This window comes from Macaca mulatta, chromosome 11 (assembly GCF_049350105.2).
Source record: "Macaca mulatta isolate MMU2019108-1 chromosome 11, T2T-MMU8v2.0, whole genome shotgun sequence".
In the NCBI taxonomy this organism is placed as follows: Eukaryota; Metazoa; Chordata; class Mammalia; order Primates; family Cercopithecidae; genus Macaca; species Macaca mulatta.
This window is the reverse complement of record NC_133416.1, coordinates 121,664,887-121,673,151: the sequence shown is the minus strand read 5'-3', so window position 1 is coordinate 121,673,151 and position 8,265 is coordinate 121,664,887. Positions and strand designations below refer to the sequence as shown.

Here is an 8,265-nt window from a genome sequence, read left to right as displayed (position 1 = left end):
GGTATGTGCGTGTGTGGCTGTGTGTGACTTCGAATACTGGAATGTGCACGTGACTGTGTCTATGCATGTGTGAATTCATATATTAATATATACATGTATTTGTGTATATATATACTATGTATGTCTGTATGAATGTGTGATGAATATGGTGGCAGCTATGTGACAAAATTGCTGAACCTAGACATGTGGTGGGTGGCTGCCTGGCATGCTTGTGTGTGTGAGATAGAAATGCTGCACCCGTATATAAAGTGGGTGGCTGTGCATGGCTGTGTGTGCTATAAGTGACTCCCAAGTGGCCGGGTCTGTGGCATCTCTCTGCTTGACCCCTTGGGAACAGAGGGCTGAGGTGGTGGTGTCAGTGAGGGGCTGGGCCACCCTGAACAGGTGAACCAGCTTTCTCCCAGCCCCGTGGTGTCACAGGTGGCGGAGGCCAGAGCATTGCTGCTGCTTTCAGCGCGTGGCTGGTGACTGGCAGAGGGATCGGCTCAGCAACCCCGGTCTTTACCTAGCCCAGGAAAGATATGCTGCAAGCAGCTGTCTCTAATCATGCCAGCCCTGGAGCTGTCACCCTGGTATCTATAGAGCAGCAGAAGCAAACCCTCCCTGGAGTCCACCAGGTCTGCGAACCCTTGGGGACAAGGTCAAAGGCTGCTTTGGGCAAAGGACTTGTGGGCTGCCAGACTGGTTCATCTGATCTCCTGGAATCAACTTCCAAGAAGTACACATAATCAGGGTTTAGAGTCAACTCGCCTGTCCTTCTGGGACTGGGGAAGGCCCAGGAGTCGTGTGCAGGGGGAGCATGTGCACAGCTGTGGTACAGGTGCTCTGCATGTCAGTAGGTGGGTTGTGCCTGTATATCGCCTACTCATGCCTTTCACTCCCCCTATAGAGGAAGTAACTGTGCCTCCAATACTGCAAAGTGGTGCATTTCTGCCCCGTGATCGTGCCCAGCATGGATCTTGCACCTGATATTTCCAACCTGCCAAGGGTGTGGGGGCATCCCCTGAACGCTCAGGGACGGGGACAGAGTTGCACTGACAACACTGTCCTCTCCAATTCCCAGGCACCTTTTTCCCAGTTCCCAGGAAGTGGCTGTGGAATTTGCTTCCAAATATAGACTCGGGTGGCCCAGGCTGCTGCAGACAGCCCCTTTGGCCTCCCAGGCTGAATGGCAGAACAGTGATTGCCTTCCAGGAGGCCCAGGCCCACAGGCCTTGCTTGGAGCTGCCGGTAAAAATAATAATCATAAAAGTGGCCAATAAAAGAGGGGGGGGCACTGAGCATTAAGTTATGAGCCCAGAAAACCATCTGACCCGAGGTGATGTTTGGGCGGTGGCTGCCCCGCCCTCTAAACACACACACACACACACACACACTCACACACACTCACACACACTGCTTTCCACAATGACACACAGGCTCACACAAACTCCCACCACACACGTGCACAAGACCCCACGTTCCACAGGCTCACAGGTGTTTTCACATAAGGAGGTCCACAGAAAAAGTACATAGGTAACTATTTTCGAAATGCCCCCTCTCAAGGCAGCACATGTAATGACACAGACACACACAACAACACAACATCACAGAGACACATACAGCTCCCCCTCAAATGACACAGTCCTATAGAAAGACTCCAGGACAATGCCATATTCAGCCACACAGAAAGCAGACACACAAGCCCACCTCTCCAGCCGGGCAGCCTGGACCCTCTGGTTTTGTTAGAAGATGGAGATGGAAAAAAAACATTCCGCATGGGCAGGAATTGCTATAGGACTGGCCCTTGTCTTTAAAATTCAGTCTCCTGGGTCCTGGGCACTCATCAAGACTCACCCATGGGGACCAGGAACCAGGACGCGGGGCTCTTGTGGGAGCCGTTGCTAGTGAGCAGGGCAGGCTGAGAAATCTGGGAGGAACCCCAAACGTTGAGCCTGGTGTCTGCTAGAATAGGGGTGGCCTGGGCTGGGGGGTAGCAGAGGATCCTGGAGATGAGGCAGGATCACCTGAGTGTGCCTCGGAGGGGATGTTTTCTGCGTGGAGGAGGAAAGACTCAGGCACTAGAGGAATGACTCCGAAGCAGGGAGGACACAGGCGAAGGAAGGTGGAGGGAACCCAAGGGAGGGAAGTGAGAGAGTGGGGATCCCTTGCACCTCCCTTTGAGGCGCTACTGGAGGGGTTTGGATCTCAGAGTCCCCCACCTTCTAAAGAAGTCATTTTCTTCCTAACTTGCAAGTGTGGCAGCCAGCGCTGCGCCCAGATCACACAGGCGGTGGAAAGAGCCTGAAACACCGGGAAGCGAAGGGAGTGCCTGGGGAGGCTGCAGGAGCGGTGCCAGCGGCAGGTCCCTTCGGGTGTTCCTATGAAGTCTGGGACCTTCTTGTCACCACTGGGGCCTTGAGGCGGCAGGACTCCTCCGGCCCCAGGGAGAGCCGCAGAGCAAAGATAGGAGAAGGGCTGCGCCTGGCGCGTGCTGTCCCTGGCCGGAGAATGCAGTGCCTGGGAGGGGAAGGTCTGGAACAGGGAGGCCGGGTGGCCGCGTCGAGCTGCGAACTCCACACTTCACCGGGGCGTCCTCCGCCGACTGAGCCCACAGCCGCTTGAGCACGCCGGTGCGCAGCCTCCACATATACTCGGGAACTGCTGGGAATCCCTTAAACGCCCTACCTGAAGGCACGGGAGAATAGGGAAAGGGAAGGAGCATTTCCAGCATGGGCTGTGTGACTTCAAGCAAGTCCTCACCCTTTCAGAGCCTAATTATTTGTTTAAAAAAAAAAAAAATTGGAGCCGGGCACATCTCTCCCCGGCTCCATCCCACCCACCCATCTTCCTCCCTCAAAGCCAGGAGACAGTGTGTACTGGCCTTGAGGCTGTGATGAATGTGGGCCAGGACTTGGGAATAGAACAGTGAGGTTTGGAAAGGAGAACATCAGCATCTTTCCGTCCTCCCTCCCATCTTGCTTAATGCCAGTGAATCTGGGCTGTTTGCCCCCAGGCTCTCTTCTGGGGCCCCTGCTTCCTCAGTGGGAGTGGGGAGAAAAGACGGAGACATCAGAAATGATTTGAGCCTTCACTCCGTGACAGAAGGAGCAATTCCACAGCCCCTCCCCCTCCCCATTTTCAACTAAATGTGCTTTTCGATGCTGAAAAAGTGCCCTTTGCACTCCCCCAATCCAACAGACCACTCCCTGTTCCCGGTCCTGCCTTGACAGAGGAACCCTTCCTTCTGATGGGTTGGAATCCCACCAGAGTGGGGTGGTGGCCAGACCGCCAGAAACCTCTTCTGTAAGGTTGAAGAGAATTGATCCCCCTTCTTATAGAGCGATTCAGAGCTAACTGTGTGAGCAAAACCAGGTTACAATGGCTCTTTCCTGGCCTGCCATAAATGTTAGCTATTATTGCACCTCAAATGCTAACAGATTTGTGAGCCTAAAATACCCACATTGCTCTCTTGGTGGCTGTGTAGACACAAGTAGGACTCTTCTGAAAATATTAATGCAAAATGCTGGGGAGGGAAGGAAACAGGAGGCCTTCGGTTAGAAATGAGAACCTCTGTAGGCTGCCTGGGCTCTCAGAAGGGAAAGGAATGGGTGGAGGCACTACAGAGCCAGCCAGCGGCTTTGAGGGACATTAGATGTCCCATCGGAAATAGGGGGAGAGAAGTTAAATTTTGTCTTTCCTGAGTAGTTGGGAGAAAGATGGGGTTGGCAGCAGAATGGAACAAAGCTGAGAGAGGACCCAGAGGAGGAGTTGCTCCCATCCCACCGCCAAAGACCTCCGAGGCCTGGACGCCTTCTCTTTGTCACCCTTTCTCTCCTGGTTGCCTGCATTGCTCCCAAACCCTGCAGGCTCAGTGCCTCCGAGCTGGGCACAAGAAAATCAGCCTGTATTATCCACTGTCCACCCCAAAATGAAAAGAGCCACTTCCCCCGCCCCGATACACATTCAAGAAGAAAGCAGTGCAATCAGAAATATTATTTTAATGTTATTTCAATTACATCCACAATAGAAATTTTTTTCTAAAAAGAAAAGAATAATGTATTCTTTTCACTCCATTAGCCCTTGCAGACATTAATGCCACAATTTCTAATGCTCAGGCTTTTCTCCTTCCATTTAGGAGAAATGGCCCCAGGCAAATAAAAATGTTGCCTGGACTGATGTGGGGGGCCTCCTATGCAGATAGGTGTAGTTAACAGATGTGAAGAGATTAAGTGACACCTAAAGTCCCGGGTTCCTGGCTGAGATGTTTGGGCCACGGGTTTCGATTAAGATACACCATAGGCTTTACACGATCGGCTCTGGGGTAAGCATTCTGAATTCAAAGACAGGGATTTTGCTCAAGACCTGAACCACCTGGTACTAAACCTCAATTTTCTCTCCTGTTTAAGAAAGGGGGCAGTTTAAAAAATCTCTGCTCTGTTGAACCCACTAAGGAGGCTCCAGAAAGTCAAGAACGGTAGGCAGAAATGCTTTTCAGGCCTCAGACTGTGCAGCCAATTGCGCGAATGTCCTCGGGGTACCCCATTGTTGAGAGCATTCGGTGGGACTTCCAGGTTGCCATGGTGACCAGGAAATTCAGGGTCCTTGCGGAAATAATTATCAGGAACTTTTCCACTGGCGACTTCGGTCAGTTGTTCGCCACAGAGAGCCTCTGTCAGTTGTTTCACCCCAGTATGTTTTGGGTGTGATTTGGGAGAGGGAGCAAGGTGTCTGGGGTCCCTGTTTCTGGACCCTTCTGTTAGGATGTCCCAAAGGCCAGAAACCCAGCACCAGGGAGCCATAGGAGACTAGTTGGAGAGGAAGAAAAATTAGAGGTCTCGACCAAGCAATTGTTTCAGTGACAGATCCTTCCAGATTGGGGTTTGGCCTCCCTCATCACCCACACCCCCACCCACCTCCCTTCACCTCCTCAAGGTCATTACTAGAGTTTTCACTCACAGTTCCAGGCGGGGTGGCCGCCTCCACTCCCTCCCATGTATACCAGAGCTCTGTAGCTGAGACCTGTCGTGTCTTCTCTCAAGAAAATCTCTCCCCATAAGAGAGGCATGAAGGATGTAGAGATTCACTGTCCTGATTAAACTGGTGATTTCAGAATCAACACAACAGCATTTCAGGTTCTCTTGACCCAGCTAGGCCCAAGTCCGAAAGCCTGATCAGACCTTAGGAATTTTGTAAATCAATGACCTGGATGATTTAATGGTCATTGATTGAATATTGCCTGAATTGTTGTGTTGATTTGGAGGATATCAGGATGAGTTTTCGTAAAGAGGGTCATTATTATTACAATTGCTATCTCCTTTGTTTTCTTTGCCGCTGCAAATTCTGGATTTCTGCAGCATAGACTTGGAGACAGACCCACACCCATTCTCCTTAAATAAAGCACTTTATGAAACATCAGATCGAATTCTCTCCGGTGGGGATGCCTTGCTCTGTGAGGCCTGGCTGGCTGGAAAGAGGCCCGCAGACAGCCAGAGCTGGAGTTGAAGTTTCATCTCTGGTTTTAACTCTGGCCCTTTGAGCGAGCTTAACACGTGTGGATTTAATTTCCCTTTCTTTCTTGCTTCCTTTTCTTTCCCCCCACCCCCACCTTGTGAGGGAACAAGAAAAATAGTCTGCTCTGTCGACAGCGCGACACTGTTCCCTTTGCCAAAGAAAATTTGTCTTTCCTGAGTCCCAGAGAGCACTGGGCTCCCAGGTTTCCAAGGAGTCCTTCAATTGAGGTAGAAGGTGTCCAGACAGGCCCCCCACCTTCACCCTAGACCTGGACATATCAGTCCGAGTCTCTCTCTTACAGGGTTACAGACCTGGAATGCCGTCTGTTTCTTCCCCTACCCCAAACATTTTGGGAGACCTATCAGTGGGTTTTGACCTGCAGGATGGTTGGAGTTCTCAGGCTCAGTGTGACCCTGGAGGGACTCCATGGTCTCCCAGCTGGGACCCTCACCTTTCTAGGCTGGTCACTTCCCAAATTGGAGGAGATAGGACAGTGGCATCCTTGTGTCCAAGCACCACTCGCTTCCACCTTTCTGCTCTTCGAAGTGTGTACATTTTTAGCATTGGGATCCTTCTCAGCTGGGCCTCGAAATGATATCGCCTCTTCCAGTTCTCATTTCATTACCCTGAACAGGAAAAACAAAAAGCAAAAACAAAGCAAAACCCAACAGCGACAACAACAACAAAAAACTTGGAGAGTAACGAGGACAATTATTATCTAAAGCACACGAAGCAACACTAACATGAATGAGGAGAGTAGCAATAATAATTCTTGGTGGAAATATTGGAGGAGAGTATTGGATATTCAATAATCATAATAATAACAGCCAGTGTTCTTCCCGCATACCTCTGGTCAGAAGTGGGGAAACCAGCAACTGAATAAAACATTGGGAAGAGACATACTGTGTTCCTGGAAAAAATATAACAGAGCCAGATTGAACTGGGTAAAAGGGAAAGTGACCCCCTTGAGAAACCAGGGAATGTCTCACCCTCAGACCAACCCTTTCTTTTGCAAATTGAGTTGGTCAAAGTTTACTTTTGTCATCATTTCTCTTGTTATAATTCTTATTCATTTTCCCAGCCCCGTCCACACTTCTATTTTTCACCACCCCACACCCCCAAGTTGCCACCGGGTCAGGTGGGGACATATCGGGAGAGAAATAGATGATGATGCATTTGAAAGTGAGTTCTCTTTTGAGAGAAAAACAATGGGTAGTTTTGGATGTGTCTTTCTTAAAAACGGAAGGAGCAAGTGAAGAAAAAAATTATCAACAGCAATCGGCCCCTTTGGTTTGGGTTTTGACTTTTTAAAGAGGAACCTCTGCTGTCCTGTTGCAATATTAAAATCAGGGCAGGAATTTTGCAAAACGAGAAAAATAAACTTTGGGAGAAAACCCAGCTGGGAGCAGGTTCGGGAAAGCGACAGTTCTCCGAAAGGAGGAAGGGAGGATGCGCGCTGTAGCCGGCTCCGGAGTTTACTGCCCAAACGATTAGGCAAAAGAACGAGGATTCTCAAACCTAGTTGCGATCTCTCGTCTCTCCTTTATTCTGTTCGTGGTGCGGGCTCTGGAGCGTCTGGGAGAGCCAGTCTGTGAAGCTGGACTTGTAGAAACCTTTGAATGCCGGTCCAGGTGGCTGCAAGGCCCGCGGTCCGGGATGCCAGAGAAAGGAATCACATGGAAAAGTCGCTACGCTCGGAGTTTCGCCTTTCCCTTGCAGCCCCGGCGGGGCCTAGGCCTCGGCTTCCGGCCCGCCTCGGCTCAGAGGTCAAATAGGAACTCATCTCATCGAACTAGGGTTTGGGAGAAGGATTTCAAGTTGCGTTCTTGGCATCTGGGAGAAAACGCTGCACCGAACGAGCCTCGGATTTGGGAAAATATCGTTATTAACAACTTGGGAAACGAAAGCGAAGCCCGGGGCAGCCACTGCAGCCTGGCCGAGAGAAAGGACGCGGGTTGTGCTCTCTGGAAGCAAAGGGGTCTGCAGCCCAGCTGGCCTGGGAGCTCGTGGCCAGCGCTGGAAGCTGCCCGCTCTCCCCACGGGCCTGACCTTGGCTCCCGCAGCAGCTCTGCCGGCCGACTGCCTCCCTGCACATTTTGCTGCCGTTCCAGTCCCGAGCGGAACGGGCCTGGAGCCAGGCCATGCTTTGGAAAGCCCTGGGGGTTAGGGACGCGCAAAAACCAGGATCGAACCCCGAAGCTGGGGGCAAGCCCAGATTCAGACGTCCGGCTCCCTCAGGACCCCTTGACGGGGAACTTACCCTTCCGGAAGGCCCGACGCTCTCCGGCTCTGTGCTGGGCAGGCCTAGCTCTTCTCTCAGCGCCACCAGGGGCGTCTACGCGGTACGTTCTGCAACTGAATCTAGTGGGTTTCCAGCGGTGCGCAGAAGTTTGCGCGCATCCACCGCTGGACTACATAGAAATTATGCTCATTGATCGGACTAAAAATAATAGTCGTCGTGATTACAAAACAAAATAGAGTGCCTCGTGCCTCGGCGGGCCCTGGTGCTATAATTATCCTCTACAGAAATCACCTCTCTCCACTCCCACCCCTACTCCACCACCCACTCGCACCCCGCCCCTGCCGGGCCACTGTGGGACGAATTGCATTCTTGGACCTTTCTCTCAGCAAGACACATTTACGGAGAACTCCCTCTGTCTCGTGTCCCCTCCACGACAACCCAGTAATTATTTCTATGCAAGTCTGCAGGAGGGCACTCAGTTATCGCATCCCAAGCCTAACCAGCTAGAGCGGCGCCTCGATATTCATTTG

The 8,265-nt window shown here is 51.5% G+C and overlaps 1 long non-coding RNA gene across 1 annotated transcript; it reads right to left on the bottom strand.

The window, feature by feature from the left end:
• Window positions 1–3,960: 3,960 nt before the first annotated feature.
• Window positions 3,961–8,043, bottom strand: LOC144332712 (uncharacterized). The gene is made up of 6 exons (XR_013400715.1): window positions 7,754–8,043; window positions 7,012–7,285; window positions 6,341–6,403; window positions 5,945–6,119; window positions 4,939–5,079; window positions 3,961–4,787 (listed from the first exon to the last, which is right to left on the bottom strand). It is a non-coding gene; the product is annotated as an uncharacterized LOC144332712 (long non-coding RNA).
• Window positions 8,044–8,265: the final 222 nt, after the last annotated feature.